The sequence below is a fragment of the Polypterus senegalus genome, chromosome 9, assembly GCF_016835505.1.
Source record: "Polypterus senegalus isolate Bchr_013 chromosome 9, ASM1683550v1, whole genome shotgun sequence".
In the NCBI taxonomy this organism is placed as follows: Eukaryota; Metazoa; Chordata; class Cladistia; order Polypteriformes; family Polypteridae; genus Polypterus; species Polypterus senegalus.
The window spans coordinates 150216464-150236868 of NC_053162.1; positions in this window are offsets into that span (position 1 = coordinate 150216464).

Below are 20405 nucleotides of genomic sequence, written 5' to 3' on the forward strand. Positions count from 1 at the left end.
CTGTTTTCCTCCCATTATATATGTTTACTCTACAGTATTCATTGGTTGATCTTTTAACTCAAAAGTGTCTCATAAATTAGATTACCAATTAGTCGTAGATTTGGTTACAAGTCTCTGTCTTTTTCAATACTTAATGTTAAAAATAGCATTCATTAATTTGAATAACTAATATGTAATAATCTGTTATTCAAAGGTCCTGAAATTATGTTTATTTTAGCTAATATGATTATAGTGATTTGCTGCTGTTTTACTAGATTCCTGATCAGGTGTGATAATTTCTGTTTGCCAGTTGAATAAGTTAATTAATGTGTACCTGTAAAGAACAGATGCATTATTAGTTATAGATTGTATTGAAAAATTAAATATTCTACCTTATTTTTTGAGCAAAGATAAAAAGTAAATTTTTTGTTTCCTAACACATTTGCTAAAATTAGGGGAATGGAATTCAAAATTCATCCTGGAAACTAGAGATTTTTCTTTTTGGTAAAACATTCTTATTTTTATACAACCCTTATGTCTGAAGTTTTATATTGTACATTCCAACTTTTAAAACTATAAATTTCAAATTGTGAAAGTCAGAGAGAATATTTTATAAAGGCCTTACAGAAATTCATAGAAATTATGGTTTAAAAATCAATTGTAGACCAAAAATGCTTGCAGGTATATACAGCACTAATCAATCAAACAGCATAAGTGATCGCAAGAAAATCATCTGAATTGCTGGGTGTTCATAATCAAAACAGATTGCAAATTAATAAATATCTCTCCCTGTCCCCCCAAAATAAACTATGAACGGGCACACATTGCAATTTGGTAACTGTTTAAGTAAACAGTTTTTTCTATCAACAACGTAGTGAATTCTGCAAAATGAATATTGAAAAGTTAGCCTTAGAAGATTACCTTTCTTCCTTAACTGCCAGTAACACGGGACAACACAGGGCACAAGACAGGAACAAATCCCGGGCACCGTCCAGACCAGTATCTTTACAAGATAATCACAAATGCCTCACAACTACATACCAAATTAATGACAAAGCACATGAGAAGCCAAAATGGATTGGCAAAATCTAAACTTCTATTATGCCAGTTCCCAAAACTGAAAGCACCCTGACAGCTCTGTATCTTGGACAACCACCACCAACCAGCCTTTCCCAAAGACAAAAATAAAATTGAAAAAAAAAAAAATCAATCTAAGGGTTGTGAGCGTTTTTTGAAGCCAGAGAGTTTTGCTGTTTTCACAGTCAAACAAGAGCTGTTCTCCAAAATTCTATTTTATGAAAACAGCCAAAATACTGAGATGAAAACCAAGATGAGACAAAAGAGGACAAGTCAAAACCAAACCAAGACTGCTGATCAAACGTGTATTTCTAAAAAAGGGACTCCTGAGCTGTACTGTAATTTATTAATAAGTTTTTGTGAAGCAAGTCAGGGAAGATGACCCCACTGACGATAGCCAAAAAAAAAAAATTGCAATATTATGCACTTAAAAGGTAAGCAAAAAAATTAAGAGTGTTCTCCAAAAACATAAATAAGAATAATAAGTAAAATACAATCTCATATATAAAAACAAGGCTGAAAAACGAAACTTTCAAAAGCAGTCGCTAGTGAATAATAGTACTGAACTGGGTACATATGGTGCAACTCAAACCACCTACACCTGGACACCAGCAAAACCAAGGAGGTGGTGGTGGATTTTAGGAGGCCCAGGCCCCTCCCGGACCCTTTGATCATCAGAGGCGACTGTGTGCAGAGAGTGCAGATCTATAAATACCTGGTAGTGCAGCTGGATGATAAAATGGACTGGACTGCCAATACTGATGCTCTGTGCAAGTGAGGACAGAACCGACTATACTTCCTTAGAAGGCTGATGTCTTTCAACATCTGCAATAAGATGCTGCAAATGTTCTATCAGATGGTTGTGGTGAGTGCTCTCTTCTATGCGGTGGTGTGCGGAGGCAGCATTAAGAAGAGGGACACCTCATGCCTGGACAATCTGGTAAGGAAGGCAGGCTCTATTGTAGGCACGGAGCTGGACAGTTTGACATCTGTGGCAGAGTGACGGATACTGAGCAGGCTCCTGTCAATCATGGAGAATCCACTGCATCCACTGAACAGGATTATCACCAGGCTGAGAAGCAGCTTCAGCAACAGATTGCTGTCACTGTCCTGCTGCACTGACAGACTGAGGAGATTGTTCCTCCCCCACACCATGTGACTTTTCAATTCTGCCTGGGGGCGTAAACGTTAACACTACACAAAATTTTAGACTGTTATACCTGCCTCACACTCTCAACCTTGCATTTTTTTAACTTGCACTGTGCTTTTATTGCTCTTTAATTAATATTGTTTTTATCAGTATGCTGCTGCTGGAGTATGTGAATTTCCCCTTGGGGATTAACAAAGTATTTATCTATATTGTACAAGAACTCCTCAACTCATTAACAATCTGTCGTCCGTCAAGTCAAGGAGAAAGTGCTTGAAATTGCCTGCCTGGTTAACTAGGATATTCTGATATGATTTGTCTACATACATACACATTTAAATTAAAGATAAAATCATATAAAATTTCAACCTTATGTTTTCTGATAATTTACATTTAAGAAGTTATTTCTGTGAAGAAGGTTTTTACCCAAGACTTTTAATTGATTAATTATTTTGGGACATTGAAACAGATAGATAGATACTTCATTAATTCCTAAGGAAATTGCGTTATATTAGCAGAAACAGAAGGCACAACAGAAACAAAAATTCTAATAGTCTTACGTGTGCTAACAAGGTACAAATACATTTGCAGCATGAATTGTCTCTAAGTACGCTAACAAAGTCCAGGTATTTACTATTTTTATAAGTTACAATTATTTAATGCTATTAAAAAAGTATGATACTAAATAGCATAGAGATGTTAAAGGAACATGCCATTTACCTGTGTGCTAAAAGGCGCAATGAAATGCTTTCTAGCTATTATGTGTAACTGAACCTAGCTGCCTTTCGTTTATGATATTTCAGTCTTGCCATGGAGAACTCAGCTGCTCACATGGTGAAGTTTCAAAACTGGCATAAACGAAAGACATTCATTTTAAATTTTATTTGAAACAGTGACTTATGACTCTTCCTTAATTATAGAGTATTTAATTCTGGCAGATGAGATTTAGAGGCTGGATCCTTCTTCTTTGGTAGTCTTCATGTAATTTTCATGTGCTACATTCTGCATTAGATTGTCGGGTGAAGAATACAAATAGATAACCTTTTAAGGTGAAGACATAATCAAAGTTTCTCACAAAATACTGTGGAAAGAGCCTCGGACACAGACAGGAAGACATGGTAAATTCACCACCACACGTTTATTTACAACTATATGTACACTGACAAGTGCCACACAACCCACAGACTCCCCCAAAGTCCAGGCCAACACCACACTATGCCTCTTCTTCAGGCCGCTTCCTTCTCTCTCCTCTAGACATTGTCCTCTTCCACCCAACTCCAGCCCTGAATGAAGGGAGGTGGCCCCTTTTATAGTCCTCTGGATGTGCTCCAGATGTGTTCTGGCAATCTTCCACAGACACACCCCAGTGTGGTGGAAGTGCCAGCTGCATCCCCGGAAGCACTCCGGGTGTTTTTGCTCTTCTTCCCCCCAGCAATTCCGGGTGTGGTGGAAGTGCTGAGGTCCAGGGTCCCCAAGGCATTGGGACACCCCCTGGTGGTGACCACGGGCCCCTACAGGGTTGAGCTTCAAAGGCCACCAAAGGCACCAGGGTGGTTGCCCCCACATGGTCTAAGGGAGACGCAAGCCCTCCTCCAGTCCTCCGAGGCGTCCCGGCTGGGTTACCCCCCCCCCAGCCATCTGCGACAATACATAATTCTATACATAGCGTGTACATTTTAATTTTAAGAGTATTCTTGTATTGTTTCCAGCTTCAAAATATCATTCTTCACTGTCGTTGTAACAAACAATAGCAAAGTGAAATTAAAACTTAGTGAGGTGAAGATCAAAGAACTTTGTGTTTGACCAAATAGAAAAATCGATATGGGAACAATCAAAAAAACATATTAGAACTTTATACAAATGAACATATCTACTGCGTGGTTCAAATATTCTGGCTATACATTGACTTAGTCTAGGCAATTTGAAATACCAAGAAATAGAACATATGCAAAGTGTAACAAACGTAACAAGTTACCTTTATTATTATCCCAACAGCACTAAATGTAAGGCAAGAAGCATACATACTAGTAAGACAGTCCTTTGAATTGCTCAATCACACAGCCAAGTAGAAAAACTGAGTGTTGCATACAATCTACTGATAGAAACCTAAACAAAAAGTGTCAGTTTAGTTTTCGTCCAGCTGTTTGCTATAGATATGTTGAAACAATGTGATCATATGAGACAGCGGGCAGTGTGCCTACTACAAATCATCTGTTGCTTAGATCGAGGATTTGAAAAGGGGATGAATGTTATTTACTTCACAGCACATGAAGGTTTTTATAAAAAAAGACAAGAAAATTAACATTCTTTATTCTTTTTTTTTGGATTCGCGGATTTCTCCCATAACCAGGTTGCTCAGCTTATCTCGGTTTTGTGTATAAATGTAAATACAATTACTGATCAACAGAAAAAGACTCTTTAATGTTAAAGTGAAAACAGTACAGGTAGTCGTCAACCTATGAACACGTTTGGTTCTGACAGAATGGTCGTAAGTAGATCTGGACATAAGACAGATCAGTATATGTTGTCAAACCTGACAGTATGTATAGTACTTTATAACAAGTCCCTTAAGTCATATTGTTTGTTGTATATCCTTTTTTAATCATCATTCTTAGCACATTGTGTAGATTTTCTATCTTCTTTTTTTTTTGTAAATGATTTTTTTTTATTTTATTATTTTGCTTCATTATTATTGTTGCTCGCATGGGTGCTGATCCTTAATCAGCTTCACAAATCCTTTCTTTGTCTTTTATGTCAAGTCATAAGAATGAGCTTCTCCCAGTGTTCACTGTGTTAACTGTGAGAGGAGGAATTGTACCAGAAGTTTGAGCATTCATATGTTTTCTGTTTTAACATTTCAGCTTGTTAACACTAGAATTACCAGAGCCTACGAAAAAACTCGTAATTCCGTCCCACCTTAAACTGCTTCTTAAATCCCTTCACACCTCTCCGCCAGCGCCCTTTGTCTTCTAAATGTGCTGATAAAGAGAAGCTAGGAGCAGCCGGCTATTCCATCCCCCCACCAATTTAGAACGTGCACGAACTTCTCTCAGCTCATGCCTTGATTGAGTATCTGGGAGTGAAGTGGAGTTTTAGAGTGGAAATAATAGATTGTTATTTGGAACACACGCATTTCATGTTTGTTCAGTATCTACAGTAATCTGTGTGAACACATTGTTAAAACAGAAACGTTTTTTATATTCTAGTAGTAGATGACAAAATGTAGGCATAAACTATATAATGTATGAAGCCTGAAGTCCAAATAGCAAAGAAACATTTTCACAAGAATAACACAATTGCGCTTTTATTCAAAAATATAACTGCAGAAACAAAAAGCCGCCTTAACATGCGACATTGACACCAGTTTACTGTAACTGCTTCCGTGGTTCAATAGACTCAGCCCCCGCTTGGGAATCAAGAGGTCACGAGTTCGATCCTGCGCCCCTCCGTTTTGAAAAGTAAACTGCTCTTATTCTTACTGTTTTAGAATAAAAGCATACATTTGATTTCAGTCTGTAACAGCCGGTGCAATTTATGATCCTTGTAAAGGTTAGCTTTTTTATTCACTTTTCATTCTCTCAGTCGCGTTCAAAATCAATCCATACAACCCCATCTGACACGGCTGTTTTCACTAAAGACGCGCTATAGCTCTGCAGTGTACCACGATGCATACTAACGCCAAACACCATTCCCCCACCATCCCCGGGTTCTGACACACAAACGCTGGCGAAGCTGCCGCCTTCGTATCTCACCGTCACTTGCTTTTCTTTTTATTCAGTTTTATTAAGTGTTCCTGCCAGTCCCTGCATGTTGCTGTATGCTGTTTCTTTTGTACTCCAGGACATGCAGAGGAAAGAATGGTAAAGACCAGTAACTTCGGCGCTATATGCAATCATCAGACACTCCCCATCTGCCCGTGTCGTTCAAACACAGGAACATATATTGGTGTAAAAGTATAACAACAGTGCACTTTTATTCAAGTGCACTTTTTCCATCGCCTTTTCCACTAAGAAGCAATGTACACACTTCTCTCTATGCTGTGGTTTCTATTACACACCTGAAAGAAAGAGACAATATATGTGAAAATATAATCGCACTAATGCAATATTATTTGAAAACGAACAGCGTCAGATCGGGTGTGAATTTATGCAGGAACTGGAGATTCTCTGATGCGGGACCTTCCCCCAGGGAAGAAAGTACAGTGTCAGGTGCTCATTCAGTGTAATAGAAACCATAGCAAAAAAGTCGGCCAAAATCATTAATCATTAAAAACATTAATTTTATGTCGCAGGAAAAATGCACCTTTGCAATAGCAATGGTTCAGGTATGTCACATTCAACTATTTCCTGCATTTTGCAAACTTTGAACGCCCTTACAATGTATGAATTAATTCACAGATATAGACATTCCAGTTAATGTGCGGTAATGTTAAAGATCACTGCCCCAGTGTGTATGAACAAGCATACGTGCATCAGAAGCGACAGTATCAGCTCACTGGTCATTATGGATGCAAAATGCAATGTAGTAGGTAGCATGTTGACCTGAAGATAAGCAAGGCTGGATGGGCGCTCTGCATTCCATGAATCACTGGAACATTCACATTACACTTTACAAGCACTGAGACACTGGATAAATAGAGCTTTACAAAAGATATGAGAGGATCATGGAGAGAGGAACGGCAACTCTCTAAGACAATCAGGAACACTGAAAGAGTGAACACAACTTTGAAAATAGCACTGGAATAGCCGTGGCAAGTTTTAGTAACTGTCGCTTTACAAGGAACTTCCAGTGGCTCTAAATGTGAAAAGGTGATTCTTTGGAAAGTATGGATGTGTTAAATAAATGTACCCATAACCAGGCCTTACTCTTATTTGGAGTGTGGATCTTGGTCTTTTCATCTTGGTGTTCGGTATAATATTATTTTTAATAATGTTGCAAAGTGGCAACAATTATGTTCAGGTTCACAGTATCCTACCTTACTATGTCTTCTCTCTTTTCCTACTACATTAAATATTATTTTTATTTATTATTATGTTTGTGGTGAAGCCTTATCATTAGCATCAGAAAACTACCAAATGAGTGACATTTTGTGACTTGGAGTGCCATAACATTATTCATTCTGAAACGTGAACTTAGATTTCCTTCTGGAGTAGGTGTAGCATACTTCATAACTTCTTCTCATATTCTACTCTGGGGTAGGACAAATTCTTATCCTAGTCAGAATTTTAGTGCAATTCCTAGGATTAATTCTGAAATGCTTAATAAATACAGTCACAGGGCTCTTCAAATTTCTGTCATTGCACACAGGGCTAAATTTTATGTGAGACCGAGACAGACTGAGCACCAGGTTCAAACTGCTACAAGATGAAACACACTTGAGTGAATTCTTGCTTACAGGTGAAATGTCAATATTAACATATATCCTGTAAAACAGACTTTGAACACTAATACCAATATACTGTATACTCTGAGCACTAACAGTAAATATACTTTACCAGTAACGGCACATTGCACGATAATTTGCAGTGAATACACTGGACTTGAGCATTCATAGTTTTCATACTCTTTCTCTGTATGTTTAGCATTCGTTTGCTTTAAGGTTGATGCGTTTGCTGCTTCCTGAGCAGATCTTTTTTTCTCCACCCTAGTGGCCCACTTCTTCTCTTCTTTGGTTGGCATCTTTTTGTATTAAAACTGATTAAGTCAGTGTTTGTGCTAGAATTATTTAGTATGTTTTCTTTAAGTTTTCACTTAAACTGGCACTTAAGATTTCAATCTGCCTCAAGAATGATTTAAGATATGAAGAGGTAGGAGAAGTAACAGCGAAGGTGGTAGGGATGAGAACGGGCCTATACACATGCACCGAGCTGAGAGTTGATTCTACAATGAAAAAAAATAAAAAGAGTAATAAAAATCATCACCCCGAAAACAGACAGTAGAGGTCACGTAGTATATGTATACCAAATATCAGGTCAATAGTTCAAATGGTTTGTGAGCTACAGGTGATTCAAAAATTCTGGACAGACAAACTAATAGCCACAGTAGCGTATTATATAAGAAGATAAGTTTGAAAATTTCACAAAATAATCATGTTTTTCACTGGCTGTCAACACATTAGTCTATTTAAGCCAAATTAAAGCTGCTTTTCTTCTGTAGATTGCATTTAATAGGCAGAAACATGTCTTTAGAGCTTTCTAGTATAGTTTATGTGCAAAATAAATTTTGAAATTATAGCTTTTCAAGTTGCATGCAGATTTAGAACTTGTTTTTCCACGTCTGCTGTACTTTTTTTTTAAATATGGTTATTTCGCATTTTAATTTAATCGTTGTAAAAAAAGATAATAAATAGACCTTCTACGATGAATAAAAAATTTGGACGGAGTTTTCCCTCGCCCTGACACGGGTCACCGGGGCCCCCCTCTGGAGCCAGGCCTGGAGGTGGGGCTCGATGGCGAGCGTCTGGTGGCTGAGCCTGCACCCATGGGGCTTGGCCGGGCACAGCCCAAAGAGGCAACGTGGGTCCCCCTTCTCATGGGCTCACCACCTATGGGAGGGGCCAAGGTGGTCGGGTGCAGTGTGACTTGGGTGGTGGCCGAAGGCGGGGACCTTGGCGGTCCGATCCTCGGCTACAAAAGCTGGCTCTTGGGACGTGGAATGTCACCTTTCTGAAGGGGAAGGAGCCTGAGCTAGTGTGCAAGGTCGAGAGGTTCCGGCTAGATATAGTCAGGCTCACCTCAATGCACAGCTTGGACTCTGGAACCAATCTCTTTGAGAGGGGCTAGACTCTCTACCACTCTGGAGTTGCCACTGGTGAGAGGCGCTGAGCGGGTGTGGGCATACTTATTACCCCCCCAACTTGGAGTCTGTACCTTTGGGTTTACCCCGGTGGACGAGAGGGTAGCCTCCCTCTGCCTTTGGGTGGGGGGACGGGTCCTGACTGTTGTTTGTGCGTATGTGCTGAACAGCAGTTTGGAGTACCCACCCTTTTTGGAGTCCCTGGAGGGGGTGTTAGAAGGCATACCTTCTGGGGACCCCTCGTACTGCTGGGAGACTTTAATGTTCACGTGGGCAATGACAGTGAGACCTGAAGGATGTGATTGGGAGAAATGCCCCCCCCCCACGATCTGAACCTGAGCGGTGTTTTGTTATTGGACTTCTGTGCTCGTCACGGATTCTACATAACGAACACCATGTTTAAGCATAGGGGTGTTCATATGTGCACTTGGCACCAGGACACCCTATGCTCCATGTTCGATGATCGACTTTGTGATCGTGTTGTCGGACTTGCGGCCACATGTCTTGGACACTCAGGTGAAGAGAGGGGTGGAGCTGTCAACTGATCACCACCTGGTGGTGAGTTCGCTTTGATGGTGGGGGAGGATGCCGGTTAGGCCTGGTAGTCTCAAACATGTTGTGAGGGTCTGCTGGGAACGTCTGGCAGAGTCCCCTGTCAGAAGGAGCTTCAACTCCCACCTCCGGCAGAACTTCGACCACGTCCTGAGGGAGGTGGGGGACATTGAGTCCGAATGGGTCAGGTTCCGTGCCTCTATTGTTGAGGCGGCTGACCAAAGCTATGGCCGTAAGGTGGTCGTGCTTGTCATGGCGGCAATCCCCGAACCCGCTGGTGGACACCGGCAGTGAGGGATGCCGTCAGGCTGAAGAAGGAGTCCTACTGGACCCTTTTGTCCTGTGGGACTCTGGAGGCAGCTAATAGATACTGACAGGCGCCAAGCGGAATGCGGCTTCTGTGTTTGCTGATGCAAAAACTCAGGCATGAGAGGAGTTTGGGGAGGCCATGGAGAACGATTTTTGGATGGCTTTGAGGAGATTCTGGTCCACAGTCCGGCATCTCAGGAGGAGGAAGCAGTGCAGTGTCAGCACCATATATGGTAGGGATGGTGCGCTGCTGACCTCGACTCGGAACGTTGTGGGTCGGTGGGGGGAGTACTTTGAAGACCTCCTTAATCCCACTGACATGCCTTCCAATGAGGAAGCAGAGCCTGGGGACTCGGAGGTGGGCTCCCCCATCTCTGGGGCTGAGGTCACCGAGGTGGTCAAAAACTCCTTGGTGGAAGGGCCCCGGGGATGGATAAGTAACTCCCGGAGTTCCTCAAGGCTCTGGATGTTGTAGGACTGTCTTGGTTGACACGTCTCTGCAACATCGCATGGACATCGGGGACAGTGCCTCTGGATTGGCAGACTGGGGTGGTGGTACCTCTCTTTAAAAAGGTTGGGGGAGAGATGCTGCCTCAAGTGGAGGAGTTTAAGTATTTCAGGGTCTTGTTCACGAGTGAGGGAAGAATGAAGCATGAGATCGACAGGCAGATCAGTGCGGCGTCCGCAGTGATGCGGGCTCTGCATCTGTCTGTCGTGGTGAAAAAAGAGCTGAGCCATAAGGCAAAGCTCTCAGTTTACCAGTCAATCTACATTCCTACTCTCACCTATAGTCATGAGCTATGGGTAGTGACCGAAAGAACGAGATCGCGAATAAAAGCGGCTGAAATAAATTTCCTCCACAGGCTTTCCCTTAAAGATACGGTGAGAAGCTCAGTCATCCGGGAGGGGCTCAGAGTAGAGACACTAGTCCTCCGCATCGAGAGGAGTCAGATGAGGTGGCTCAGGCATCTGATCAGGATGCCTCCTGGACACCTCCCTGGTGAGGTGTTCCGGGCACGTCTAACCGGGAGGAGGCCGCAGGGAAGACCCAGGACACACTGGAGGGACTATGTCTTTCGGCTGGCCTGGGAACACCATGGGATTCTCCTGGAAGAGCTAGAAGAATTGGCCAGGGAGAGGGGAGTCTGGGCCCCTCTGTTCAAGCTGCTGCCCCCGTGACCCGACCTCAGATAAGCGGAAGAGGATGGATGGATGGATGTAAGAAAAGAAGCAAACACCGGGAAATATTTGGGACACATCCTTGAACTTGTATCATGAAAATAAATGAAAGCAAAGTGATTCTTTTTTACAAAGGTGAAAATAATGTCTTTTCAGACAGGAGTTCAATACAGAACTGATTTAAAATGGTCAGTCTTCCGGTTGTATGTATTCCAGGCAGGAAGGGACGGGTCTAGGATGGCAGACAATAGAAGTGATGTCAATGGTGGAAAGGCTGTCAATCTTCCTTTCTGCAGATTGAGGAATATACAAGGCATTAGAACACAGTGCCAACCCCTGGTTTGGCGGGTAATTACCATTACCAGCACCCTTCAGCCCCCTCCCAATTTCTATCATCTCTTATGTATAGCATTTTCACTTTGGTTTTTTTTTTAATTGTATTTTTTTAAACATGATGTGTCTGAAATTACAGCATGTTATTTTATAGTACAAGGGTATTAGTTTTCTCTTTATAAATTTTCTGATAACATTTTCTGTTGCAAAGAAATGAAGAATCCAGATTACATTGAAAGATATTTAATTGGCAACTGCAGGTGGATAAATGGATGTGGTCCAAATCCATCCACGGTGCAGGATTATATGGTGTCACTGGTTTACAACAAATGTGTCACAAGATTGGCCAGACCTATTTTTAAGTGGCAAATGAAGATTTTAACAGTGTCAATATAGCCAAACACAAAAACAGTCACCTTTTCAGTATGTAAAGAAGAGAGACATTATTTAATATCAACTGGGGGTCTGAGCAACACTGGGAACAAAACCAAAGAATCATTACAGCCAGGCTGTCCTGCCAGCAAACCACACAAGGTGTTTTATTAAAAATAAAATCCACCTTGATAAGAAGTAATGTAGTAATATACAGTACTTTATAATATTATTCAGTCCCTTGGCCATTTCTAAAAATTTAACAAATAACATACCCAACACTAAAATGTTGCTCTCTGTTATTTTTTTATTTCAAAGCATTGAAACGCAAAACTGTTTTTGCAATTGTACAATGCTTTATGCTAGAAAAAATCTTACAAAGAGAAATATTCTTTTTGCATGAGTATTCAGTTTCTACACTTTAATATTGTATACAATTAGCTTGCAGCAATAACCGCTTTTCAGTAAGTTTGCCCCATGTTTGCATGCTGTTCATTGGTGATTTTGGCCCATTCTTGCAGGCAGATTGTTCAGGTTAGTTGAATGACACTTGTGCACCACAGTTTTCAAATAGTGCGACAGATTCTCAGTTGGATTGAGATCAGGGCTGTGACTGGGCCGTTGTAAGACATGAACCTTTTTGAGCCACTCCAAGGTTATTGTGGTCTTCTATCATTGTAATAATGAAAGATTAACTTTTGCCCAAGCTTCAGTTTTTAGCTGGCAGAAACAGGCCTTCCTGGAGGATTTGCTTGTATTTTTCACTATTCATACTTCTCTCTATTTTAACCAAGTTTCCTGGCCTTGCTAAGGAAATGTGGACCCACACCATAATACTTAATCGTAGGTGTCATGTTTTTTGAGGTGTGGGCAGTGTTACATTATCTCTTTGAACTTTTGACCAAAAATGCTACCTTAGTCTCTTCCAACCGCAAAAAGTGTCTCTGACATTTTAACTGGGTCACAGCGTCACTCTCTTCCTTTTTGTCAGTCACCCGTCTTTGAGTTATACACCTTTCTTGCTTCTCTTTCGTATAAGTCAGTATTTTTCACAGCTCTTGACATTGTTGACTGCTGAAACTTTACTTAAAACCCAGCACACATTAACACAATTCCATGTATGCGAGTTAAAGATTAGACTCTGGGCTCATCAGAGGTAAGCAGTACCACCCCATGGGCCTCATGTATAAACGGTGCACACGCACAAAAATGATGCGTACACATGTTTCCATGCTCACATTGTGATGTATAAAAACTAAACTTGGCGTAAAGCCACACACATTTTCATGCCAGGTTAAACCATAGCATACTCCAGTTTTCAGCACTGTTTTACAATCTGGCAGCACCCAGCGTCAAAGCAGTGCCGTTATTCTTGTGTGGTTTCCCTTTATTTATTTGATTCACATCCCTGACGTGGCTTTATCAAATACACTGAAATTAACCGTATATCGTTTTTTAGTTTAAGGCATCTGATTGTAATCAACCTGTAACAATATAATGATGCATGGAATGGCCAAACTATTTTAAACACCATAGCTGCTTTAGCGTTATTACTCTTAGTGCACCTGTATTTTAACCCACTGTATCTGAGTGGGGAATCACAGCTATACAGCAGTCGATCAGAATGCTCTACGGCAGATAGTGTCAAGTATGGAGAGAATTGTCAGGTACAGCATCTAGCACACACTGCCTCAGCCATGCGCACAGTCTATTTGAACTTCTCCTATCGGCAAATGCTTCAGAGCCATTCCTGTACAGACCTCGCGGTTCAGAAAGAGTTTCATCCCAAGAGCTCTAAATGCACTCATTCAGTCCATCAAGTGCTCCCGGTAGAACTGCTTGTACTTTTAAGTACAATTTATTGTTTTAGTTATTTTACCATTTTATAGGGAAATAAGTTTATGGAGGATTTGCATATTGAATCTCATTGTACCATAGAATAACAATAAAGGAATTTAATTCAAGTAAACAGAAGAGAGCATGTATTTACAGATGATGACGACTGGCGCTATCTTCTTGGAGCTCTTGATATAATTTTTAAGATGAAATGCAGTAAAGTATACAGTATATATTACATTATACAGCTACATTTTTAACTTCATTTAAATAATGTATATTGTTAATTAAATGTCTGGACATAGTTGACAGCGCTAGCAATGAATTAGCACCCCGTTCAGGGATTGTCTCTGCCTCTCACTGTATGTTTGCTGGGACTGGCGCAACTCTAGATGTAGACATGGATGGAATAATTAAACATATACTGCAAAGATATTAATATTTCTTAAAAGTTTTGAAGAATCAGCGTTCTGACTTTTATTAAAGAGCTGATTGTTTGGTGATTGGTTATTTGGAGAAAAAAAAGGAAGGATAGGAATTGGGGGTTAGAACATTTGAAAAAGACAGTGCTGTTGCAATAAATTATTTCATCGAGGGTCGTGCACAGTGCAGCAAGCAGGAACAATCTCTGGACAAGGCGCCAGCTCATCGCTACCCCTGTGCCACTGTGGCCCTATGTTTAATACACGTTTTAATTAACTTCCTCATGAAAATGATATCAAGCATACATCTTAGTATTTAAATTGTTCAGAGAGCTGTAATATCATGAATGTAATGTATTCTGTGTCCTGTCGGTGTAAGAGAAAGCCCGTTTAATAACAAGCAAGTAGTGATTCACACACATAGAGTACATAGAAGAACACATAAAATACAAAGCATTTAATGTGCTACTTTAGTTACGATGGGATTTGAGAAACTTGTAATTCAAAAAATCTTAAGAAGTTTATGACGTTCTATTTTAATGACAAAATAAACTAGAAGATTAAAGTGGAAATTTCAAAATTAAAGTTTTTTTTCCCACTGTGTCCCTATTTTTTTTTCTTTTCTCTGTACCCTAATAAGCTTCCATATGACACTCAGATGATGGGCTATGACTCGCCTTTTCATGAAGACTTTGATATCTGACAACTTTTTTATTTTGGGCACTGTGCGACTTTCTGATTTTGAACTTTCAATCAGCTTCCTTTTGTTGGTTATACAACTGCTTAAACCAACAAACAGTACATTTGTCATTACCTCCACTTGGGATTTGTTGAAACTCTTCTTTTTTCCCCATGCTTTTGCCATTGTCTTTTTGCAGAATGCTGTACTTAAGGGAATATTTATATTGATTTGCATAATTAAAGAGCCATAATTCAGGGAGGAGTCTGGGAGGGGCAGTGGGCATATCAATGAGCTTTACTTTTCACACTGACCAGGATTTATGTAGTTGATGTAGTTGAAGAACATGGAAGTTGGCTTACGCACGGTTTTCTGCATCAGAACTTTCTGTGCATATGCATATTTCAACTTTTGTCTGTACGCCATGTTTTAGTGTGAATTCTACACACGACATTATTCATGAGGCCCTAGTACACAGGGATCCACAATCACCAACTCTTTTTTTCCCACAGTTCTGAGAAGATGCTCAAATAGGGCAACTAATCCCACCCTTTCCTGTCCATGGATTATAAGTGCAGGGCACTCCTAGAAGGAGGCATCTCACTTTGGGTACAAACAACCTGCTGTACAGAGCTACATTTTAAAGCCTGACCACTCTTCAGAACTTTTTCACAACAGCTAAAACCATATCATGCACCTATTGTTTTGCTCCAAATTAGTATTTCAGTAAACACAGTGACCTGGTTGGCACCCCCACGTTTCCTTTGGACATGAAAGCACATCTTTTTTTTACCCATTTTGGCCTTCCGTCTGCACTCAAATAATATTTCCAACCACCACACTCTCCAAAGTGGGGTTATTTGAAAATGCCAGGTCTCTCAAATCGGTGTTGATAGGGAAAAGAGGCCATTTTGAAAACGCTGACATGTAATTGTGATATGATTAGACACTGATGTTTATTTGTTCTGATTATTCCATTTGTAGCCTCATCTTTACTGTCAGGACAGGCCTTTCCTAACTTCTCAGCATTAGTTGATGGCTACTGTGGCTTGAAACACTCAGATATTTCACATTTATTATTCTAGTAGGATTCCCTCCCATTGAGGTGTCAATGTGCTTGATCAACCTTCTCCATACAGCCTGGTCTTGTACCTCCTCACCAGTCAAGTCCCTTTCCTTCAGATCTTTTACTTTATCCATCCATCTCTGCTTTGGCCTTTTTTACTTTTTCTTCCCTGGTGCTTCCATTCCCATCACTCTTTTACCCACATATTCATTGTCTGTCCTCATCATATGTTCATACCACTTCAACCTACTTTCCTGCAATTTCTTAGATGTCACTTTCACTTTTGTTGTATCTCTGATTGTCTCACTTCTTATTCTGCCCTTTTTTGTAACTCCACACATCAATATTAACATTCTCCCTTCAGCCACATCTAACTTCTCTTGTGCTCCCTTTACTGCCCATATCACATCTCCATACATCATTGCTGGTGTTACCACTATCTTAAAAATCTAACCTTTAACCTCCGCCTTAATTCTTTGATCACACAATACTCCTGCTACCTTCTTCCATTTGTTCTATCCATATTGGACTCTATGGGTTATCTCAGCATCTATTTTTAAATCTTGGGCTACCACTGATCCTTGATATTTAAATTTATCAACAATTTTTTGAATCCTGATCTTCACTAAAACTCGTATATTATGACTTCCTTCTATTTATCTTCAACCCTCTATCTTCCAAAGCCCTTTTCCATTCTTCCAACTTCCTCTCTACTTCCTCTTTTCTGTTGCTACCCAACCCATTGTACTCAGCAAAATGTATGCACTGGGGATATTGGTCTTTTATCTCATGACTCAACACATCCATAACCAGATCAAAGAGGTAAAAACTTAAGGAAGATCCCTGGTGGAGGCCTACTCTAACTTGTTTGTTACCCCAATACTGCTTTTAACTCGAGTCCTCACTCCCTCATACATACTCCTTTCTTTTTCATGCACCTCAAGACCTCTTGACATGGTACACTGTCATAAGCCTTCACCAAATCAATAAACACCATATGTGTTCCTGTTTTTCTTGATGGTTCTCTTTGAGCTGTCTCAATGCAAAGACTGCATCAGTTGTTCCCCTCCTTGGCATAAAATCAAACTGCTTCACTACTGCAGTGGTCTCTTCCCTAAGCCTTCTCTTTATAACCCTTCACCAAATTTTCATTGTGCATCAGCTTTATCTCTCTATAAAGGAGATGAATACTTTTTCAACATACTAAAACTAGGATAATTTGGTAATATAAAGAACAAGATTTTTGTTAAGAGTTGAAAAATAAGAACTTTAAAGAAACTGTTTGGACATTTTTCTTCAGGTTACTTAAGGCAGCACTTTTGCTGGAAACATTTTACATTTTGAATTGAGCTTTGTATCTTTTGCAATGATTTCACCATTGTAAAACACTCTATGAACATGTTAGCTACTGCAGAGACTTTAAATTAGTGCACAGGTGGTCCTTAACGTTTTGATGTATTCCAAGCTTAGTTTTATTACAGAATCTAACATATATACAGAATGTTAGGGCTGTGCTTCTTAATTTATCATTGGAAGCATAGTACCATGCTGAGTCTGCAGTGATTTCAAATATCAAACAAAACTCTAAATTCTGTGACAAAAAAGTTGAAATTCTAAAATACATCAATAATCTTAAATGTATTAAATGCTAAAATTTATTTGTTTATGTGTAGCTTATGTTTTACTGCACAGTATGTCTTGGAAACTCATTTTTAGTAAATAGTAATCTCATCACAGGACAAATGTTTATAAAGTTTTGACACATTAAAACTATTTAAACCTAATGAATTTTTGAAAAGTTAGAATGTATACTTAGAAAATAAACTGTTGTGGCAATTTTATATTTCAATTATAAATTAATCTGCGGTTTCCCAGCATGTAATTCTATGCCTCAATACTTAGATTGCGTCCATGTATAATACTAAAAGCTGTTTTCTTTTGAGGTAATTAAATTTATAGAGCATTTACAATTTTTTTATCAACGAATTATGGTGCAGCTTGATGTGCTAAATCTTGTAATTGTCTTTTCAATATCTAGTTATTCCAATTGAACTATTCAATATGTTAGGTAATGTGATTCTTTCTGTACTGCAGGATTCAGAATTTTTTTATGTAACAACCTACCTAAAAGAGTTTAAATTTATTTTGTTTGTTCAAGATCATTCATCTCTTATTTCGAGTCTATATGCATCTAACTAAAGAGCAGTAAAATCAATCATTTGTGAGTGTAGCATTACTATTGCAATTAAGAAAAACAGAAAAAATTTGTACTTTAGCTTTTTATTTTACTGTATTGGTTTCCTTTAATTCATAAGAATTTTCTAATATCACTGTGCAGAAGCAACAATATCTATTATTTCGTTAATATGCATAAATAAAATTGACTATTGCAAGGCTAACCACTTCACTGTATACTTAAGAACTGCTGATATTCAACTTGTTGCTGCAAATGATTTTAGAAAAATGGAGCTGTAAATGAATGCCATTTTCAGAAAATAGGGACTTGCAATTGAAGTTATTCTACTATGTGTTCTCCTTTTAAGAGCTTTCCATGCATCCATCCATTTTTTGAATGAATGGTCAAATTAACTGATGTGCATAGAATAAAGAGCTAAATATTCATAAGCCAATGATGCACTGGCCCCCTACATACCTGAATTGTATTACATCGGTTTCAGAAGGAGATTACATATTCTTAAGTATCGAAGGTTATGGAAATAAATACTAATGCAACTAGTGTAGTGATCAAAGCTAAAAGAAAAGGAAAACTCACATGTTTCACACTAGAATTCCTGAAGCCTACAAAAAAAAACTCGTAATCCCAGCCTACCTTAAATCCCTCCACACCTCTACCATCAGCAACTTTTGTTTTGTGAATGCGTCGATCAGTGCAAGCAGCCCGCTGTCCCATCCCCTGCCTTCACGGAGCTCAGCTCACGGGCAAAAAGGTCTTCCAGATTACAAGTATTTTTGTAGGCTTCAGGAATTTTTGTGTTAAATAGGTATAAATCTATGAAATCAAGCACATGTGGGTTCACACAGTGGATTTTGAAAGTATTCAGACCCATTTGCATTTTTTACATTTTGTTGCAGAGTTGTGCTGAAATCAACGGACACTCAACACACCAGAATGAGAAAAATGAAGACTGGAGTTTGACATTTTTAAAAATGTATTAAAACTAAAAAAGAATTAAATATGGCAGCCCTCATCTATAAAATATTCCCAATTTATAAAACAAATTCAATTCCTTGTAAACAGAAGTATTTGGAAAGATTATGAAAACTAGTTTTATACCTTTTACACATTTAATTTAAATTCTTATTTCCCTGCTTCTGTAAATACCTACATATACAAAAATAGTCAAAGTAATTTATTTTCAATGAAATGTGTAAATATTTACTGTTGGTTTGTACAGTGAGGTAGTTGGATGCTGTTTTTAAGATGCTTATGACAAAAGGGCTCTTCCAAATTGCCACACAGACAGGTTTCTTGAGGTGGTTCAATCTTTAGTGCCACTGCCTCTCAGTCCCAGGGGACTGAGTCCGATTTATGCATGTTTTTCGTGTGTCTACACCATGTTTCTCTTGAGATACTGCAATTTTCCTGCTACCTACATCCCACACGTGTAAAATGAAAATATTACATAAAATATGTACTGAAAAAAAACTATACTTTTTCTTCTCTAGGTTTAGCAGTAATTATTATGTATGTATCTCTACTTGTACCACACAGACAGTCTCCTTTATTTGCCGGTAATCCACTGACCTATACAGACTTTATCAGGGAATTTGACTGCCCCATAGGAGACGTGTTGGAGAACCCATGAGACAAACTGTGTGTCTAACGGAGACTTGGCAAAAACTGAACAAATTTACGTCTTTCACGGAGGCGACTACACCTGGTTTCACTTTCCATACAGAACCTCGCAGCTCCAAACAAGGAGGTGGGCTTGCAGTAATTATCAGAGCAGACTTAAACATCAAACGAATCCCAATTGACTGTCCATCGTCTTTTGAGAGTCTGGCTCTTAAACTAATAACGGAATCAGGTCCTGTCTCATTCATTGTTCTTTATCATCCACCAAAATACAATGCATTCTTCTTATCTGATCTGATTGAACATTTAACCCACCTAAGCTCTTGTTCTCATGAGAATTATCCTCCTCAGTGATTTCAACATCCATATTGACACTACTACATCTAAACTGAGAAATGAATTCCTATCCTTAATGGACTGTTTTGACTTGACACAACATGTTGATTTTCCCACCCACTCTGGTGATCATATATTGGATCTGATCTGCACTTCTGGACTATCTGTTGCCAACATTTACAGCACTGATTTGGGACTCTCTGACCATAAAGCCGTATTTTTTACTGCCTCGCTGCCTTTCCCTCCTCTTACCTGTAAACAATCTTTCTGGATCAATTTCTGATCTCTTATTGTCTGTACCTATTTTGTCAACACTAGATAGTCTTGTTGACCACTATAACTCAGCCCTTCATTCAGCATTAGATAAAACAGCTCCTTTAAAACAAAAGGAGGTTTCCTTTAAATGATCAGCTCCTTGAGAGAATGTCACGTAAGACTGGCCTCACTGTGCCCATCCAGGCTTTCTCTGACCACCAAAGAGCTTACAGAGAAGCACTAACTGCTGC